Raw genomic sequence first — 21,844 nt, forward strand, 5'->3', positions numbered from 1 at the left:
GTTCCCTAATTCTTAGATTACCAGACTTAATAAAAAGGGGCATATTCGATTTCGATAATTCAACCATAGAATGTAGTTTCACGTACTTGTGTCTATTTTGTAAATCATTTATAAAACCTGCATGTATTCTCATCCCAAAAATATTAGATTTTAAAAGTGGGACTATAACTCACTTTCACAGATTTTTACTTCGTCGAGAAGTAAGACTTGGCCACTGTTGATTCACGAACCTATAACAATATATACATGTATATTAAAGTATGTTCAAAATATATTTACAACACTTTTAATATATTTTGATGTTTTAAGTTTATTAAGTCAGCTGTCCTCGTTAGTAACCTACAACTAGTTGTCCACAGTTAGATGTACAGAAATAAATCGATAAATATTATCTTGAATCAATCCACGACCCAGTGTATACGTATCTCAGTATTGATCACAACTCAAACTATATATATTATTTTGGAATCAACCTCAACCCTGTATAGCTAACTCCCACATTACTGCATATAGAGTGTCTATGGTTGTTCCAAAATATATTATATAGATGGGTCGACATGATAGGTCGAAACATTGTATACGTGTCTATGGTATCTCAAGATTACATAATATACAATACAAGTTGATTAAGTTATGGTTGGAATAGATTTGTTATCAACTTTCACGTAGCTAAAATGAGAAAAATTATCCAATCTTGTTTTACCCATAACTTCTTCATTTTAAATCCGTTTTGAGTGAATCAAATTGCTATGATTTCATATTGAACTCTATTTTATGAATCTAAACAGAAAAAGTATAGGTTTATAGTCAGAAAAATAAGTTACAAGTCGTTTTTGTAAAGGTAGTCATTTCAGTCGAAAGAACGACGTCTAGATGACCATTTTAGAAAACATACTTCCACTTTGAGTTTAACCATAATTTTTGGATATAGTTTCATGTTCATAATAAAAATCATTTTCTCAGAATAACAACTTTTAAATCAAAGTTTATCATAGTTTTTAATTAACTAACCCAAAACAGCCCGCGGTGTTACTACGACGGCGTAAATCCGGTTTTACGGTGTTTTTCGTGTTTCTAGGTTTTAAATCATTAAGTTAGCATATCATATAGATATAGAACATGTGTTTAGTTAATTTTAAAAGTCAAGTTAGAAGGATTAACTTTTGTTTGCGAACAAGTTTAGAATTAACTAAACTATGTTCTAGTGATTATGAGTTTAAACCTTCGAATAAGATAGTTTTATATATATGAATCGAATGATGTTATGAACATCATTACTACCTCAAGTTTAGTAGGTAAACCTACTGGAAGTGACAAGAAATGATCTAGCTTCAAAGGATCTTGGATGGCTTGAAAGTTCTTGAAGTAGGATCATGACACAAAAACAAGTTCAAGTAAGATTTTTACTCGAATTAAGATAGTTTATAGTTATAGAAATTGAATCAAAGTTTGAATATGAATATTACCTTGAATAAGAAAGATAACCTACTGTATATAACAAAGGTTTCTTGATCTTAGATGATTACTTGGAATGGATTAGAAAGCTTGGAAGTAAATTAGTAAACTTGAAGGGATTTTTGAAGTATTCTTGAAGTGTTCTTCCTATGATGATTATAGCTTGATTCTTGAAGTGATTTTTGATGAAGATGATGATTAACTACTGGAAAAATACGTTCATAATAGTGTGGGTGTGTTGAGAGAGAATTAGAAAGAGATTTGGAAGTGAAATGGAGTGAATGATGAGTGTTAATTGGTGAGTGGTGAGTGGGGTTAAAAGGAGTTCTAGTTAGTTGACTAGCTCATGGTAGAAGTTAAAATTGATTAGTCATACATGACATAATCAAGAGTGGAATCCCATGCTAGTTCCTATTGGTATATACCCATAGTAAGTACGTTTTGAAGCTGTGTATAATACGGGTAAGAATACGACTAGAATTCTTGATGAAAGAAAAGAATGGGAAAGTAACTGTAACCATTTTCGTTAAGTATGAGTGTTTTGATATATGTCTTGAAGTCTTCCAAAAGTATTTTAATACATCTAAATACACTACATGTATATACATTTTAACGGAGTCGTTAAGTCATCGTTAGTCGTTACATGTAAGTGTTGTTTTGAAACCTTTAAGTTAACGATCTCAATTAATGTTGTTAACCCATTGTTTATTATATCTAATGAGATGTTAAATTATCATATTATCATGATATTATGATATATTAATATATCTTAATATGATATATATACATTTAAATGTCGTTACAACGATAATCGTTACATATATGTCTCGTTTCGAAATCCTTAAGTTAGTAGTCTTGTTTATATGTATATAACTCATTGTTATTATACTTATGGAGATACTTACTTATCATAATCTCATGTTAACCATATGTATATCCATATATATATCGTCAAGTCGTTTTTACAAGTTTTAACGTTCGTGAATCGCCGGTCAACTTGGGTGGTCAATTGTCTATATGAAACATATTTCAATTAATCAAGTCTTAACAAGTTTGATTGCTTAACATGTTGGAAACATTTAATCATGTAAATATCAATCTCAATTAATATATATAAACATGGAAAAGTTCGGGTCACTACAGTACCTACCCGTTAACTAAATTTCGTCCCGAAATTTTAAGCTGTTGAAGGTGTTGACGAATCTTCTGGAAATAGATGCGGGTATTTCTTCTTCATCTGATCTTCACGCTCCCAGGTGAACTCGGGTCCTCTACGAGCATTCCATCGAACCTTAACAATTGGTATCTTGTTTTGCTTAAGTCTTTTAACCTCACGATCCATTATTTCGACGGGTTCTTCGATGAATTGGAGTTTTTCATTGATTTGGATTTCATCTAACGGAATAGTGAGATCTTCTTTAGCAAAACATTTCTTCAAATTCGAGACGTGGAAAGTGTTATGTACAGCCGCGAGTTGTTGAGGTAACTCAAGTCGGTAAGCTACTGGTCCGACACGATCAATAATCTTGAATGGTCCAATATACCTTGGATTTAATTTCCCTCGTTTACCAAATCGAACAACGCCTTTCCAAGGTGCAACTTTAAGCATGACCATCTCTCCAATTTCAAATTCTATATCTTTTCTTTTAATGTCAGCGTAGCTCTTTTGTCGACTTTGGGCGGTTTTCAACCGTTGTTGAATTTGGATGATCTTCTCGGTAGTTTCTTGTATAATCTCCGGACCCGTAATCTGTCTATCCCCCACTTCACTCCAACAAATCGGAGACCTACACTTTCTACCATAAAGTGCTTCAAACGGCGCCATCTCAATGCTTGAATGGTAGCTGTTGTTGTAGGAAAATTCTGCTAACGGTAGATGTCGATCCCAACTGTTTCCGAAATCAATAACACATGCTCGTAGCATGTCTTCAAGCGTTTGTATCGTCCTTTCACTCTGCCCATCAGTTTGTGGATGATAGGCAGTACTCATGTCTAGACGAGTTCCTAATGCTTGCTGTAATGTCTGCCAGAATCTTGAAATAAATCTGCCATCCCTATCAGAGATAATAGAGATTGGTATTCCATGTCTGGAGATGACTTCCTTCAAATACAGTCGTGCTAACTTCTCCATCTTGTCATCTTCTCTTATTGGTAGGAAGTGTGCTGATTTGGTGAGACGATCAACTATTACCCAAATAGTATCAAAACCACTTGCAGTCCTTGGCAATTTAGTGATGAAATCCATGGTAATGTTTTCCCATTTCCATTCCGGGATTTCGGGTTGTTGAAGTAGACCTGATGGTTTCTGATGCTCAGCTTTGACCTTAGAACACGTCAAACATTCTCCTACATATTTAGCAACATCGGCTTTCATACCCGGCCACCAAAAATGTTTCTTGAGATCCTTGTACATCTTCCCCGTTCCAGGATGTATTGAGTATCTGGTTTTATGAGCTTCTCTAAGTACCATTTCTCTCATATCTCCAAATCTTGGTACCCAAATCCTTTCAGCCCTATACCGGGTTCCGTCTTCCCGAATATTAAGATGCTTCTCCGATCCTTTGGGTATTTCATCCTTTAAATTTCCTTCTTTTAAAACTCCTTGTTGCGCCTCCTTTATTTGAGTAGTAAGGTTATTATGAATCATTATATTCATAGATTTTACTCGAATGGGTTCTCTGTCCTTCCTGCTCAAGGCATCGGCTACCACATTTGCTTTTCCCGGGTGGTAACGAATCTCAAAGTCGTAATCATTCAATAATTCAATCCACCTACGCTGCCTCATATTCAGTTGTTTCTGATTAAATATGTGTTGAAGACTTTTGTGGTCGGTATATATAATACTTTTGACCCCATATAAGTAGTGCCTCCAAGTCTTTAATGCAAAAACAACCGCGCCTAATTCCAAATCATGCGTCGTATAATTTTGTTCGTGAATCTTCAATTGTCTAGACGCATAAGCAATCACCTTCGTTCGTTGCATTAATACACAACCGAGACCTTGCTTTGATGCGTCACAATAAATCACAAAATCATCATTCCCTTCAGGCAATGACAATATAGGTGCCGTAGTTAGCTTTTTCTTCAATAACTGAAACGCTTTCTCTTGTTCATCATTCCATTCAAATTTCTTCCCTTTATGCGTTAATGCAGTCAAGGGTTTTGCTATTCTGGAAAAGTCTTGGATGAACCTTCTGTAGTAACCAGCTAGTCCTAAAAACTGGCGTATGTGTTTCGGAGTTTTCGGGGTTTCCCACTTTTCAACAGTTTCTATCTTTGCCGGATCCACCTTAATACCTTCTTTGTTCACTATGTGACCGAGGAATTGAACTTCTTCCAACCAAAATGCACACTTTGAAAACTTAGCGTACAATTCTTCCTTCCTCAATACTTCTAACACCTTTCTCAAATGTTCACCGTGTTCTTGGTCATTCTTTGAGTAAATAAGTATGTCATCAATGAAAACAATGACAAACTTGTCAAGGTATGGTCCACACACTCGGTTCATAAGGTCCATGAACACAGCTGGTGCATTAGTTAAACCAAACGGCATGACCATAAACTCGTAATGACCGTAACGTGTTCTGAAAGCAGTCTTTGGAATATCATCTTCTTTCACCCGCATTTGATGATACCCGGAACGTAAGTCAATCTTTGAATAAACAGACGAGCCTTGTAGTTGATCAAATAAGTCGTCGATTCTCGGTAGTGGGTAGCGGTTCTTGATGGTAAGTTTGTTCAACTCTCGGTAGTCGATACACAACCTGAATGTACCATCTTTCTTCTTGACAAACAAAACAGGAGCTCCCCACGGTGATGTGCTTGGTCGAATGAAACCACGCTCTAAAAGTTCTTGTAATTGGCTTTGCAGTTCTTTCATCTCGCTGGGTGCGAGTCTGTAAGGAGCACGAGCTATTGGTGCAGCTCCTGGTACAAGATCTATTTGAAATTCCACGGATCGATGTGGGGGTAATCCCGGTAATTCTTTCGGAAATACATCGGGAAATTCTTTTGCAATGGGAACATCATTGATGCTCTTTTCTTCAGTTTGTACTTTCTCGACGTGTGCTAGAACAGCATAGCAACCTTTTCTTATTAGTTTTTGTGCCTTCAAATTACTAATAAGATGTAGCTTCGTGTTGCCCTTTTCTCCGTACACCATTAAGGGTTTTCCTTTTTCTCGTATAATGCGAATTGCATTTTTGTAACAAACGATCTCCGCTTTCACTTCTTTCAACCAGTCCATACCGATTATCACATCAAAACTCCCTAACTCTACTGGTATCAAATCAATCTTAAATGTTTCGCTAACCAGTTTAATTTCTCGATTCCGACATATATTATCTGCTGAAATTAATTTACCATTTGCTAATTCGAGTAAAAATTTACTATCCAAAGGCGTCAATGGACAACTTAATTTAGCACAAAAATCTCTACTCATATAGCTTCTATCCGCACCCGAATCAAATAAAACGTAAGCAGATTTATTGTCAATAAGAAACGTACCCGTAACAAGCTCCGGGTCTTCCTGTGCCTCTACCGCATTAATATTGAAAACTCTTCCACGGCCTTGTCCATTCGTGTTCTCCTGGTTCGGGCAATTTCTAATAATGTGGCCTGGTTTTCCACATTTATAACAAACTACATTGGCATAACTTGCTCCGACACTACTTGCTCCGCCATTACTCGTTCCGACACCATTTGTTCCTTTCGTTCTATTAACCCCTGGTCCGTAGACCTCACACTTCGCCGCGCTATGACCATTTCTTTTACACTTGTTGCAAAATTTGGTGCAGAACCCCGAGTGATTCTTTTCACACCTTTGGCATAGCTGCTTCTGATTGTTGTTGTTGTTGCGGTTATTATTGTTGTTGGGATGATTGTTGTAGTTGTTGTTGTTGTTGTTGTTGTTGTTGTTGTTGTTGTTGTTGGGCCGTTTGTTGTAGTTGCGATTGATGTTGCGATTGTTGGGATAATTGTTGCGATTATTGTTGTAATTGCTGTTGTTGTATTGGTGATTCTTATCACCGTTTTCCTCCCACTTTCTTTTGACTTGCTTCACATTGGCCTCTTCAGCAGTCTGTTCTTTAATTCTTTCTTCAATCTGGTTCACTAGTTTGTGAGCCATTCTACATGCCTGTTGTATGGAGGCGGGCTCGTGTGAACTTATATCTTCTTGGATTCTTTCCGGTAATCCTTTCACAAACGCGTCGATCTTCTCTTCCTCATCTTCGAATGCTCCCGGACACAATAGGCACAATTCTGTGAATCGTCTTTCGTACGTGGTAATATCAAATCCTTGGGTTCGTAACCCTCTAAGTTCTGTCTTGAGCTTATTGACCTCGGTTCTGGGACGGTATTTCTCGTTCATCAAGTGCTTGAATGCTGACCACGGTAGTGCGTACGCATCATCTTGTCCCACTTGCTCTAGATAGGTATTCCACCATGTTAACGCAGAACCTGTGAAGGTATGCGTAGCGTACTTCACTTTGTCCTCTTCAGTACACTTACTTATGGCAAACACCGATTCAACCTTCTCGGTCCACCGTTTCAATCCGATCGGTCCTTCGGTTCCATCAAATTCCAAAGGTTTGCAGGCAGTGAATTCTTTGTAGGTGCATCCTACACGATTTCCTGTACTGCCAGATCCAAGGTTATTGTTGGTATATAGCGCAGCCTGTACTGCGGCTATGTTTGAAGCTAGAAAAGTACGGAATTCCTCTTCATTCATATTCACGGTGTGTCGAGTAGTCGGTGCCATTTCCTTCAAAATAGTTAAATGGAACAAGTTAATCATACAGAATATTAAGAGTAGTTAATAGTATTTCGTAGCATAATATGAACTCATTTATAAAAGCTTTTTCTTCATATTAGCATTTTATAAGTTTAAATTCGGGTAGTACCTACCCGTTAAGTTCATACTTAGTAGCTAATATACAATTCAACTACTACAATTCTATATGAAAAACTGATTGTAATAATATTTCGCGTTCAAACTTTTATACAATATTTTACAAACTTACAATACCGTTTATTTTACATAAAGCATGAAATATAGCACACAATAACTTTGATACAACATAGTTGTGAAGACAATTCTAGCTAGTACACAAGTCGTTCAGCAAAGGCAATAAAGACACGTAATTCATACGTCCAGAAACAAGTCATGCATTCTGGTTTTACTAGGATTACTTCCCATCCTTGGTCTTGTGGAACATAACCGTTATGGCCGTTGATAAGACAGCGTGTTGTAACGTCGTCAAAGGGACGAGGGTTACGTAATGACCAACAGTCTCGTAATAACCTAAAAACCTCATTTCTTACCCCAATTACCGACTCCGTCACTTGAGGGAACGTTTTGTTTAATAGTTGTAGCCCGATGTTCTTGTTCTCACTTTGGTGAGAAGCGAACATTACTAACCCGTAAGCATAACATGCTTCTTTATGTTGCATGTTAGCCGCTTTTTCTAAATCACGAAGTCCTATATTTGGATATACTGAGTCAAAATAATTTCTTAACCCGTTGCGTAAAATAGCATTTGGGTTCCCCGCAATATATGCGTCAAAGTAAACACATCGTAACTTATGGATTTCCCAATGTGATATCCCCCATCTTCCGAACGAAAGCCTTTTATAAACCAAATCATTCTTGGAACGTTCTTCGAATGTCTTACAAACTGATCTCGCCTTAAATAGTTGTGCCGAGGAATTCTGACCGACTCTAGACAAGATTTCATCAATCATGTCTCCGGGTAGGTCTCTTAAAATATTGGGTTGTCTATCCATTTTGTGTTTTTATACTGTAAAATAGACAAGAGTTAGATTCATAAAAAAATACTTATTAATACAAACAATTTTTACATATATCATAAAGCATAAGCACACTATATTACATATATCACACCACACGAATACAACTATCTTATTCCGACTCGCTTGTTTCTTCTTCTTTGGTTTTGGTTCGTTTTCCCAAGTTTCTAGGGATATATGATGTTCCCCTAATACGAGCCGTTATTTTCCACATTGGTTTAGAAAAACCTGGTGGTTTAGAGGTTCCCGGGTCATTGTTACAACTTAAGGACTTCGGGGGTTGACGATACATATAAAGTTCATCGGGGTTGGAATTAGATTTCTCTATTTTTATGCCCTTTCCCTTATTATTTTCTTTTGCCTTTTTAAATTCAGTTGGGGTAATTTCTATAACATCATCGGAATTCTCGTCGGAATCCGATTCATCGGAGAATTGGTAGTCCTCCCAATATTTTGCTTCCTTAGCGGAAACACCATTGACCATAATTAACCTTGGTCGGTTGGTTGAGGATTTTCTTTTACTTAACCGTTTTATTATTTCCCCCACCGGTTCTATTTCTTCATCCGGTTCCGATTCTTCTTCCGGTTCCGATTCTTCTTCTGGTTCCGACTCTTCTTCCGGTTCCTCTTCGGGAACTTGTGAATCAGTCCACGAATCATTCCAATTTACATTTGACTCTTCATTATTATTAGGTGAGTCAATGGGACTTGTTCTAGAGGTAGACATCTATCACATAATATCAAACGCGTTAAGAGATTAATATATCACATAATATTCACATGTTAAAAATATATAGTTTCCAACAAAATTTGTTAAGCAATCATTTTTCAAATAAACACGGTCGAAGTCCAGACTCACTAATGCATCCTAACAAACTACATAAGACACACTAATGCAAAATTCTGGTTCTCTAAGACCAACGCTCTGATACCAACTGAAATGTCCCGTTCTTATTGATTAAAAACGTTCCATATTAATTGATTTCGTTGCGAGGTTTTGACCTCTATATGAGACGTTTTTCAAAGACTGCATTCATTTTTAAAACAAACCATGACCTTTATTTCATAAATAAAGGTTTAAAAAGCTTTACGTAGATTATCAAATAATGATAATCTAAAATATCCTGTTTACACACGACCATTACATAATGGTTTACAATACAAATATGTTACATCGAAATCAGTTTCTTGAATGCAGTTTTTACACAATATCATACAAACATGGACTCCAAATCTTGTCCTTATTTTAGTATGCAACAGCGGAAGCTCTTAATATTCACCTGAGAATAAACATGCTTTAAACGTCAACAAAAAAAGTTGGTGAGTTATAGGTTTAACCTATATATATCAAATCGTAACAATAGACCACAAGATTTCATATTTCAATACACATCCCATACATAGAGATAAAAATCATTCATATGGTGAACACCTGGTAACCGACATTAACAAGATGCATATATAAGAATATCCCCATCATTCCGGGACACCCTTCGGATATGATATAAATTTCGAAGTACTAAAGCATCCGGTACTTTGGATGGGGTTTGTTAAGCCCAATAGATCTATCTTTATGATTCGCGTCAATTAGGGTGTCTGTTCCCTAATTCTTAGATTACCAGACTTAATAAAAAGGGGCATATTCGATTTCGATAATTCAACCATAGAATGTAGTTTCACGTACTTGTGTCTATTTTGTAAATCATTTATAAAACCTGCATGTATTCTCATCCCAAAAATATTAGATTTTAAAAGTGGGACTATAACTCACTTTCACAGATTTTTACTTCGTCGAGAAGTAAGACTTGGCCACTGTTGATTCACGAACCTATAACAATATATACATGTATATTAAAGTATGTTCAAAATATATTTACAACACTTTTAATATATTTTGATGTTTTAAGTTTATTAAGTCAGCTGTCCTCGTTAGTAACCTACAACTAGTTGTCCACAGTTAGATGTACAGAAATAAATCGATAAATATTATCTTGAATCAATCCACGACCCAGTGTATACGTATCTCAGTATTGATCACAACTCAAACTATATATATTATTTTGGAATCAACCTCAACCCTGTATAGCTAACTCCCACATTACTGCATATAGAGTGTCTATGGTTGTTCCAAAATATATTATATAGATGGGTCGACATGATAGGTCGAAACATTGTATACGTGTCTATGGTATCTCAAGATTACATAATATACAATACAAGTTGATTAAGTTATGGTTGGAATAGATTTGTTATCAACTTTCACGTAGCTAAAATGAGAAAAATTATCCAATCTTGTTTTACCCATAACTTCTTCATTTTAAATCCGTTTTGAGTGAATCAAATTGCTATGATTTCATATTGAACTCTATTTTATGAATCTAAACAGAAAAAGTATAGGTTTATAGTCAGAAAAATAAGTTACAAGTCGTTTTTGTAAAGGTAGTCATTTCAGTCGAAAGAACGACGTCTAGATGACCATTTTAGAAAACATACTTCCACTTTGAGTTTAACCATAATTTTTGGATATAGTTTCATGTTCATAATAAAAATCATTTTCTCAGAATAACAACTTTTAAATCAAAGTTTATCATAGTTTTTAATTAACTAACCCAAAACAGCCCGCGGTGTTACTACGACGGCGTAAATCCGGTTTTACGGTGTTTTTCGTGTTTCTAGGTTTTAAATCATTAAGTTAGCATATCATATAGATATAGAACATGTGTTTAGTTAATTTTAAAAGTCAAGTTAGAAGGATTAACTTTTGTTTGCGAACAAGTTTAGAATTAACTAAACTATGTTCTAGTGATTATGAGTTTAAACCTTCGAATAAGATAGTTTTATATATATGAATCGAATGATGTTATGAACATCATTACTACCTCAAGTTTAGTAGGTAAACCTACTGGAAGTGACAAGAAATGATCTAGCTTCAAAGGATCTTGGATGGCTTGAAAGTTCTTGAAGTAGGATCATGACACAAAAACAAGTTCAAGTAAGATTTTTACTCGAATTAAGATAGTTTATAGTTATAGAAATTGAATCAAAGTTTGAATATGAATATTACCTTGAATAAGAAAGATAACCTACTGTATATAACAAAGGTTTCTTGATCTTAGATGATTACTTGGAATGGATTAGAAAGCTTGGAAGTAAATTAGTAAACTTGAAGGGATTTTTGAAGTATTCTTGAAGTGTTCTTCCTATGATGATTATAGCTTGATTCTTGAAGTGATTTTTGATGAAGATGATGATTAACTACTGGAAAAATACGTTCATAATAGTGTGGGTGTGTTGAGAGAGAATTAGAAAGAGATTTGGAAGTGAAATGGAGTGAATGATGAGTGTTAATTGGTGAGTGGTGAGTGGGGTTAAAAGGAGTTCTAGTTAGTTGACTAGCTCATGGTAGAAGTTAAAATTGATTAGTCATACATGACATAATCAAGAGTGGAATCCCATGCTAGTTCCTATTGGTATATACCCATAGTAAGTACGTTTTGAAGCTGTGTATAATACGGGTAAGAATACGACTAGAATTCTTGATGAAAGAAAAGAATGGGAAAGTAACTGTAACCATTTTCGTTAAGTATGAGTGTTTTGATATATGTCTTGAAGTCTTCCAAAAGTATTTTAATACATCTAAATACACTACATGTATATACATTTTAACGGAGTCGTTAAGTCATCGTTAGTCGTTACATGTAAGTGTTGTTTTGAAACCTTTAAGTTAACGATCTCAATTAATGTTGTTAACCCATTGTTTATTATATCTAATGAGATGTTAAATTATCATATTATCATGATATTATGATATATTAATATATCTTAATATGATATATATACATTTAAATGTCGTTACAACGATAATCGTTACATATATGTCTCGTTTCGAAATCCTTAAGTTAGTAGTCTTGTTTATATGTATATAACTCATTGTTATTATACTTATGGAGATACTTACTTATCATAATCTCATGTTAACCATATGTATATCCATATATATATCGTCAAGTCGTTTTTACAAGTTTTAACGTTCGTGAATCGCCGGTCAACTTGGGTGGTCAATTGTCTATATGAAACATATTTCAATTAATCAAGTCTTAACAAGTTTGATTGCTTAACATGTTGGAAACATTTAATCATGTAAATATCAATCTCAATTAATATATATAAACATGGAAAAGTTCGGGTCACTACACTGAGGTTAAGGATATAGAAATTGATCCTGCAAGTATCAAAGTGGAGAATCAGAATAATGAAGAAACCCGTTCATCAGACGCATCCTCAGAAGAACAATACACCGATGATGATGAGGTAGAGCAACATGAAGACATTCTGAATAACTCACACTCTCCAATCGAACCAGATCAAGGGGAGCCGAACTCTTCTTCAGATCGAATTGCGATTATATCCAAACATGCAGACATGATCACCTTCATCAATGATACCGATGAATTTGAAGACATTCTCGAAGCCATCCGAAAATCAACCATTGATTTTTCGCTACCCTTAACAGAACGAATTATGGCTATCCGAGAAGAACACCACCTCTATCTCTGACGAGAAGACAATGATGTTGAAATCCTAGAAGAATGCATTCAAGACTTTATCAATTCTCTTCACGATCATATCTATCACGAAGAAAGTCAACGAGAGCGCAATTCAGTGGTTCGCACTATTCTTGAGACAAGATTCTGTCGAGATCAGAAGATCATTTACTCTAAGGTTTTTAATGCCTTAGCCGGATCTGCACTTCCATTCTCACGAAACCAACGAGTACTACTGACTCTCATCCGGAAGTATATGGATCTTTCCACTGGACGTCCAACTTATCACTCCGACATGCAAATGATCGAGGATATTCACAGCTTTTTCGCTCTCTTGGAAAGAGATAATTTCGAAACCACACTAGAGAGGCTAGTAATTTACGTAACCATTGATCACCACGCCGATATGATTATCAAAGAGCTACGAGACGTTGTTATATAAGAAGCAAGGAGAAACAATCCGTTCTCTCATCTTGAACCAGACCGAGTCAACATTGCCACCTACGTTACTAAGCAGATAACACGTATCTGCCAACAATCCACAGATCCTAGTTTCACATTTAAAGCTGGATATCGGGAGATATACTCAAAGACGGTGAAATTAATACTCGGATCAGGATTGCTGTTCACTTCTTTCCAGCTTCGTCTCTTAACGAATTTGTGCAAAGCAACAGACTCTTACTGTAGAGATCACCGTTTCGAAGACTTCGAAATTCTAAATATACAGTTTCTGATATTATTTGAAGACCTCCGAAATGAGCAACCCACCAGAGAAATCATCAACACCAGCACTGCTTCTATGATTGACATTCATGGGTCAACCAGCAGAGCTGTGGATCATATCCTCATCGGACTTCAAGACTTATCAAGAGCCGAAACTGCACACTACTTATCGTTCAGAAGATCTTCAAGAGAAGTACCAGATCTTCTACCACTATTGGTCCGACACTTTCTCAGGATTTTTTTCACCAAAACTCACATTCCCTCAAGAAGACCAAGATCACAACCATTAGCGAGGAATGTTTGCTCTTTAAAGCATCACTACGGTCGAGCCAACGACCTTAAACAAAAGCGATTCTCGGGAGGCAACCCGTTCAATAAAGTAGAGTAGAAGAATAAAGAATGACAAATGAGCCAATAAAGACGCAAGGATTGGAAACCAGCCACATCTGCTAGGGGTATTTCTTTCTTCTTGCTACTAGCTCAAGATTCAAACTATGCCACATCCTAGTTTATCACTAAGTGTGGAATAACACCCAATAAAAGCACTAGACAAATACTCCCAAATCTCAAAGTGTGGGATACACTAGGAACATTGAGGACAATGTTCGTCCAAGTGTGGGATGTTGGTATAATCTTTTTATGCGGTATTATAATAACCTATAACGAAGATTCCAATTCCTTAAGCCAAATTTTAAAATTTTTGCAAAAGAAACCCTTTTCAAAAGAGTATTTTTGAAAACCTGAAACATTTGTCAATAAAAATAAGGCTTAAGTAAGGTGGAAATCTTGTTAGATTGAAATCTCTAATAGAGCATTGCATGACTAAGGCATTATCGACCTAAATTGATTATGGTGAGGCACCCCACAAATACGACCAGCATTCATCTTTAAATGCTTCACTATTTTCCTTTGAGAGTGCCGATGTCTGTGCTCAGAATCAGAATTTGCTTTAGATCTACATCTCCAAGCAGCAAAACGCGATTCAGTTGTAATCAAAAGAGCTAGCCATTTGTCAAACATAAGCCTTCCGCACCTCCACTACTTCTACTCCACCACATCCACATTACCTTTGAAAAATCCCGAAAATGAGATTCCTTCCGAAAACTCGATGTTATAAACCTCTCAAGTATCATGGAAAAGGTCTTGAAAAAGTTTGCTGACTAAAAGTTTCTAGAGATGAAGTCTCTAAAAAAAAAATTAGAAAAGGAGCAGAACTTAATAAAAGAAATGCCGAAGAGAACTCGACCGAAAATGATTATCAAATGAAGAAAAGTTTAAAAGTGCTTCTCAAAACACTTCTGCACTCCTATCTATCCAAATAAAAGTCAGTATAAAGACCACATTACCCTTTTATCTCACCCCAACTTCACTACCACTTCAGAATTCCTTTCCCATCATTGACAAATGACCTATAAAAGCTAAGATTACTACCGCTCTCGCATTAGCAGCAACGATTTGAGTCTTTATCAAGCCTATGACGATGGGTGCAGCATGACTGGCGATGAGTGTATTCATTTCTTAGATCTATAGGGAACCCTAAACACTTGAGTGATTCGAGTGACCCGTGAAAGCTAGCCTATGTCATGTAACCGCCTTGCATGCTTGCAGAGATAATTTCAATCCTAACATAGATGACTCATCTTATCTTTTGCTCTTATAATAAAAGCAAACTTCTTAGGCTATTAGAAAGGAAACGCCGAAAAGATTCTTAAGGAAATGAGAGTTTGCTTGAGGACAAGCAAAGTCTAAGTGTGAGATATTTGATATCAGCTAAAAAGTCACGTTTTCACCCCGGTATTAAGGCCCAAAAACAACAAAGATTTGAACTTTATCGTTAAAATACCCACTTCCTCGGTTAGAATTAAAGAACAAGTAATTACGAACGCGGTGCAAAAAGAATCAAGAGAATCGGAGCTCAAACGAAGATTCTAGAGCGAAAACGGTGAAAGACAAGAAATCAAGTTACGATCCAGTGAATCAAGGCTGACCAGCATAAAAAACGGCCTGCCAAATGGCCTGCCATACGGCCTGCCAGTATGTAAAAGGCCTGCCAAATACGGCTCACCACATGCCTGCCATACGGGCTGCCAGGAAAACGGCTTGCCAAATACGGGCCACCAAACGGGCTGTCATACGGCCTGCCAGCCGTATTTTGGCAAATTCCTAGTCTATTTAAAGGGGCTTTGTCATTCATTCCAACACACACTTTAATTCACTTCTTTCTCTCTCTTGTACAATATTAGTCATACTCTCAAGGCCTTCGACTCCGTGCGGAAAACCTAGTACCCAGAGAAGAATGCTGAAGATTGTATTAGGAGCGGTCTGGAGTCTTGAAGTTGTCACTTTTATATTCAGAACTCATCTAATCTACTAGTACTTCTATCCTTTATCTTATATAATGTTTTATGATATTGTTGCCATGATTAGCGAGTAGTTATCTTTAGTGTATGCTATGATGTAAGCAGTTATAATGTCGAAATAGTATTATGGTCTGTGTATGCTGTTGAAATGCTTTCCGATTATGCTTTAAACTCAATCGCTTTTCCAACTAATAGAAGGTAGTTATAGGCTCTGTTATTGGGAAGTCGCGAACCCCGATTCAGAGTACTCTATCTGTGTCACCCCTTGGTGATTCCGACTGAGGACTCTTTCGTAGTGAAACTTCAGACTAGACCCTTAGTACATTGTCGGTCCTAGACCATGCTAGTGTAGTCACCAAGCATATAAACTTCGTACGTGCACGCTGAAGCACAGCGGTTGTTGTAAGCTGTACCTCTGCTAAGTAAGGCCATGGAACCCGGTTAGTGTTGACCAGTACACTGCACCATAATGCGGTCTCAAGCATTGCACCCCGCTTGAGGGATTCTTAGTTAATTAAGGAACTGTTTGTTTAGACACATAAAGGATTGGACCGTTAGGATAACCGAACGTGTTCATGGAAGTCGGCTTGACTTGGCCATGGTGTTCTTAATGGTTGAACTCTTTTTAAGGGCCTAACTATCTTTTACCAATCATTAACGAAAGCATTGAAACGCATCACGTCTCTCGGATATGGTAAACAATGTATTCTATTATGCTTAAGAAAGTTTAGACCATTTCGGAATGTTAATACGTCACCCAACCGAGTCGCTCAATTGGATGAGCCGTCTGAACGTGTATGCCTGTAGTCAGACTGCACGAGCGTTGGGGGTAAGGGACGTTGCTGTCTATTCAGAATCTTCAAGCCTAACGCAGTACCCAGTGACATGTCTTATGACATGGGCGTTTAGGACCAGTGTAATGAATACAAGGCCTCTGCCTATTCATGAGCCAGCATTCCATAATCTCGGCTGAATAACTGATGAAGTCATAGTATGCACTCATTTTAACCTTATCTGAATTACGAATTTTATCGCATTTAATTTATCTGTCTTATAAACTAGAAAAACCCCAAAATAAATATTCACTACTCCCTAACTATCTTAGGCTTAAATATAGGTTCGATTCTACTGATATCCCAAAAATACGACTCTAGGTTATACTTCCCTTACTTATAAGGAGTAATAAGATTTAGGCCCCACTAAATATAAATTTAAAACAGTACCTTCCTCCCACGATTAGCTGATCCTGGCGAGCCGCGGCCTGACGATACCGCGCGAATAAAAACCGCCCGTGTCGGCCATATCAAAGACCTCAACAAGAAAAGGAATAGTCGCATAGTCATACTCGTATCCCCCGTTACTTTGTGACAAGGTAGTAAAATGCCCTGCCATGATTAAAGAATTAGAAATTGCTCATTTAGTAGCTAATCAGATTGCAGTTTTTACACATATAACCAACATGTCAGACTTCTAAATCGTGGATAGCTAATGTATGGACCTAGTTATATTATACAAGTATTTAGAAAACAATAAAACAAACTCAGTAAGTTCATTAGCTAACACACAAACAATGGTACAGCAAAACAATGGTGTGAAAGGCGCAAACTATACATTGCAAGAATTTAAATGGTAACCTCACAAGCACACTCACTCCATTTCATTTTTCATATTTATAACAAAGGAAGAACGTATCAAACAGTGTTAATCAGTCAATGCTGTACTGAACGCCAAACATTGATGTCACTTAACTATAGACCTAAGTAAATTTGCATAATGACATAAGAACTTCAAATTCTACTAAATTTGAGTGATCTCGTTGCAACATATCAGTAGGTTGTAATTTAATCAAGCGAACATTGAATCGTCTAAAAATTTAGGATGTTGAACAAGTGGAAATTAGGGGTTTGAATAGAGAGTGAAATTAGGTAAGTAGCTGAGAACTGGTGAGAACCGTGAGGAGCGATGTGTGTTAGGAATTATGGAACCAACCAAGATAGGTGATCTATGCTACTCACCAAACCCACAACGACAAACGAAATAGCTAAAGCAAGAACGATAAATATAAACGACACAGGGATTTAACGTAGTTATATCCCAACTCCAAAACGCGGAGAAGGGTTTAATCCAAGGACGCAAACCAGAGAATTTTTCTTATTATTTTTTTGCACACAATTATAAGGAGGCAAGGGGTCTATTTATAGTGAAACATTAAAGCTAGCTACTTGTTGAACAAGCTAACTTGTCCTTCAAGCCAAAGGCAATCCAAAAATAAAATACTCGCTCCCTAAGTAAAACTTGGCTTCCAAGCTAACTTAATCTCCAAGCTAATTTGATTTCTTTCCTTTTGTTTAAAGTTTCCATATCTCAACAATCTCCTACATGGAGACTTTAAACAAACCCCTACCAATCTTCACCAATAAATCCAAACCACCTCAACTGTGTTTATTCAAAACCCACAATAACTCCAGATTAGCTGATTATCAACTCTATTTAATACCGCCGAGTAAGCTACCCGAATCACGCCGCACTTCACTCGTTAAACTACGAGCAAGTGAAGTCTTTCGACACCAAAAACACCGCTGAGCGATAATCCAATCTCTTAGTTACTAGCTTGAGCCATCTCGGTTTCTTTCACCACCATCTTCTATCATGAAGATCATCTTCTTACACTAGAAGATCAATTGAAGTGAGCGAGACTTCAATCATAGGATTCTTTCATAAGAGAACGCCGCCTCACCGATCGATCTAGACACGTCCAATCCCGAACACACATGTCAACGACCATCCTCGTACAGAATTTCTGTCTATCTATAATTTCCTTCACCAACAAAAAAGGAACTCTAACAGACGCCTTTGTAGACTATTCTTCAAGATACCCTAGTGCGAACGCCATCACCACCTTGAAGTCTACCATCTTTTCAACTTTCCGCTTTCTCGTTGGTACACTAATCTCCTCATAGCGCTATGAATTTCATAAACCCCATCTTCTCATCCCAAGCACGCTCCCACTGTACGAGTAAGAATTAAATCGCAGCTTCGAGAAGAAACTTTGTTTGTATCACCGGTTAGTCACAAATTACTTTGTTATCAGAGAGTAACAAGTATTCGAAGCCCTAGTGTTACCGGAATTAACACACTAAACTTGAGAACATTGGAGAAACAAGTCGCTCAACCATCTCCACAACCCTACTAGTTGCCTAACTCCCACTAGCTCGATAACTTCCGTCGGTAACCAAACTCTCACCGAGTTTCCGACACCCTCAACGATCCTAGAAAGCTGAAGTTCTGGGACTTACAGATTATCCGCCCCTATCCATCACCTAAAGATTTCTATTGATCACCCTCGAAGAAAATCGCTCCCTTTATTGAAACATCAACCAATAACCGAGCAACAGTCAAATGCGTTCTATCCGACACCCTTCGACATCAATTTCCTTAGTGACAAGGATCTCTAACCCGCCCGCATATTCCATTGACTTGGAATATTTGACCATACACTTGGCCCCTCCGTTTCAAAACACGCAAGCACCAAACTTCCCCTATAACTCCCACTATCGACTTTAAAACCGATGCATCTTGTTTGTTACCTAACCGCTCTAACACGAGAGAAAAACACCCTCCTGAGCTCCCATAACAAACCCACATCTCTGAAAACATAGGTCATATATCTTGAAGTTTCACTAGACAAAACCGTCTCGCACTCGCGTCTTCAAACCTGAAAAAATTCATCCTGAAAACTTCCCAGATTCGAAAAATTGTAACTCAAAATTCAACGGTCCGATCGGCCTCAAAATTTTATAGAAGATGGATCTAAGTGTATTTTACCTACAGTAAAATGTTCAAGGAGATCCAAGGTTAACGAACCCGCTATGAATTTTCTTCTGCAGCTGCGCATGAACATCCGAATTTTGCTCAATTGTTCCTTCGTACGGGATAACGAGGAACAAGAACCTGACCCGTCACCCGGATCTTCTAAAAAATCTCTCCTTGTGTCTTCTGTAACAGAACCCTATCGAACCGATCCCCTTGACTCAGTAACCCTTCGCGAATAAATCACCATCACGATGTAACCAGCGTCCCGTTTACATCATAACCCGCCTGGATCAAACCAACCCTGGTGTGTTCAACTTCATGGATACATAGACATACCCCAAGTTCATCGCGATCAACTAAGTCTCTGGATCTCGACACAAGTTGCAAGACACATAACCCTGTGGTTTGATCTAACCTTGATGAAAAAAAAACGAATCATCAACCATATCGAACACCTTGCTTTCAAATCTCCATCATGCCCATACTCGAACCTTGAGCTCTAAATACCACTTGTAGGAAATATGGACCCAACCAAGACAGGTGATCTATGCTACTCACCAAACCCACAATGACAAACGAAATAGCTAAAGTAAGAACGATAAATATAAACGACACAGGGATTTAACGTGGTTATATCCCAACTCTAAAACGCGGAGAAGGGTTTAATCCACGGGCGCAAACCAGAGAATTTTTCTTATTATTTTTGTGCAAACAATTACAATGAGGCTAGGGGTCTATTTATAGTGAAACATTAAAGCTAGCTACTTGTTGACCAAGCTAACTTGTCCTTCAAGCCAAAGGCAATCCAAAAATAAAATACTCGTTCCCTAAGTAAAACTTGGCTTCCAAGCTAATTTAATTTCTTTCCTTTTGTTTAAAGTTTCCATATCTCAACAATCTCCCACTTGGAGACTTTGAACAAACCCCTACCGATCTTCAACAATAAACCCAAACCACCTCAACTGTGTTTATTCAAAACCCACAATAACTCCAGATTAGCTTATTATCAACTCCTTTTGATACCACCGAGTAAGCTACCTGAATCACGCCGCACTTCACTCGTTAAACTACTAGCAAGTGAAGTCTTTTGACACCAAAAACACCGCTGAGCGATAATCCAATCTCTTAGTTACTAGCTTGAGCCATCTCGATTTCTTTCACCACCATCTTCTATCATGAAGATCATCTTCTTACACTAGAAGATCAATTGAAGTGAGCGAGACTTCAATCATAGGATTCTTTCATAACACAACGCCGCCTCACCGATCGATTTAGACACGTTCAATCCCGAACACACATGTCAACGACCATCCTCGTACATAATTTCCGTCTATCTATGATTTCCTTCACCAAAAAAAAAGGAACTCTAACAGACGCCTTTATAGACTATTCTTCAAGATACCCTAGTGCGAACGCCATCACCACTTTGAAGTCTACCATCTTTTTAACTTTCCGCTTTCTCGATGGTACACTAACCTCCTCATAGCGCTATGAATTTCACAAACCCCATCTTCTCATCCCAAGCACGCTCCGACTGTACGAATAAGAATTAAATCGCAGCTTCGAGAAGAAACTTTGTTTGTATCACAAGTTAGTCACAAATTACTTTGTCATCGGAGAGTAACAAGTATTCGAAGCCCTAGTATTACTTGAATTAACACACTAAACTTGAGAACATTGGAGAAACAAGTCGCTCAACCATCTCCACAACCTTACTAGTTGTCTAACTCCCACTAGCTCGATAACTTCCGTCGGTAACCAAACTCTCACCGAGTTTCCAACACCCTCAACGATCCTAGAAAGCTGAAGTTCCGGGACTTACAAGATTATCCGCCCCGATCCATCACCTAAAGATTTCTATTGATCACCCTCGAAGAAGATCGCTCCCTTTATTGAAACATCAACCAATAACCGAGCAACAGTCAGATGCGTTCTATCCGACACCCTTCGGCATCAATTTCCTTAATGACAAGGATCTCTAAACCGCCCGCATATTCCATTGACTTGGAATATTCGACCATACACTTGGCCCCCCATTTCAAAACACGCAAGCACCAAACTTCCCCGATAACTCCCACTATCGACTTTAAAACCGATGCATCTTGTTTGTTACCTAACCGCTCTAACCCGAGAGAAAAA

The 21,844-nt window shown here is 37.4% G+C and overlaps 1 pseudogene; it reads right to left on the reverse strand.

Annotated features, from left to right (window-relative positions):
* LOC139870768 (CMP-sialic acid transporter 1-like) overlaps nt 1-17,858 on the reverse strand; it is a 157,302-nt pseudogene extending 139,444 nt beyond the window's left edge.
* Nucleotides 17,859-21,844: the final 3,986 nt, after the last annotated feature.

This window comes from Rutidosis leptorrhynchoides, chromosome 10 (genome assembly GCF_046630445.1).
Source record: "Rutidosis leptorrhynchoides isolate AG116_Rl617_1_P2 chromosome 10, CSIRO_AGI_Rlap_v1, whole genome shotgun sequence".
In the NCBI taxonomy this organism is placed as follows: Eukaryota; Viridiplantae; Streptophyta; class Magnoliopsida; order Asterales; family Asteraceae; genus Rutidosis; species Rutidosis leptorrhynchoides.